Source organism: Austrofundulus limnaeus, unplaced genomic scaffold (assembly GCF_001266775.1).
Source record: "Austrofundulus limnaeus strain Quisiro unplaced genomic scaffold, Austrofundulus_limnaeus-1.0 Scaffold533, whole genome shotgun sequence".
Taxonomy (NCBI): Eukaryota; Metazoa; Chordata; class Actinopteri; order Cyprinodontiformes; family Rivulidae; genus Austrofundulus; species Austrofundulus limnaeus.
The window spans coordinates 231,199-231,848 of record NW_013952935.1 but is presented as its reverse complement, the minus strand read 5'-3'; the positions used below and the strand labels follow the sequence as shown (position 1 = coordinate 231,848).

Here is a 650-nt window from a genome sequence, read left to right as displayed (position 1 = left end):
CTAACGCAGAGCTAATGATACCATGGAGCTAATGCTAACGGAAAGCTAACGCAGAGCTAATGATACCATGGAGCTAATGCTAACGGAAAGCTAACACAGAGCTAATGATACCATGGAGCTAATGCTAACGGAAAGCTAACACAGGGCTAATGATACCATGGAGCTAATGCTAACGGAAGCTAACACAGAGCTAACACCAACAAGGAGCTATCACTAACACATGACTGTTAAAATGTAGATGTTAGTTTGATCTGAAAGTATCTTTTTTAGAACACAGTAAAGTAATTCATGGGTTAAAGCAAAAAAAAAAATCTTTTGACCATTTCTTTGCCTGATTTAATGACAGGTCCACTCATAACAAACTGACATGACATCATGCAGCCTTCACAACATAAACCAACTCTGTGACAAACATTGGTGACATAAAGAAAATAACTTTTGTCAGCTTTTATTATGAAAAACTGATACATGGATGTATGGTGGTTAGATCACTAATGATGGATGGACAGATTTATTTATTGACCTTTATTTAACCAGACAAATCCTAATTATTTATTTGAAAATTATAGCAAATGTTCTGTTATACAGAACAAAATAAATTGAAAATACTTTTTATTAGTTAAGTCTGATTTATTTTAAGTTGTTTAAAC

The 650-nt window shown here is 33.5% G+C and overlaps 1 protein-coding gene across 3 annotated transcripts in view; it reads right to left on the bottom strand.

Annotated features, from left to right (window-relative positions):
• Window positions 1–650, bottom strand: part of asnsd1 (asparagine synthetase domain containing 1) — a 10,735-nt gene that overhangs the window by 7,082 nt on the left and 3,003 nt on the right. The gene's annotated exons all lie outside the window — the stretch shown is intronic.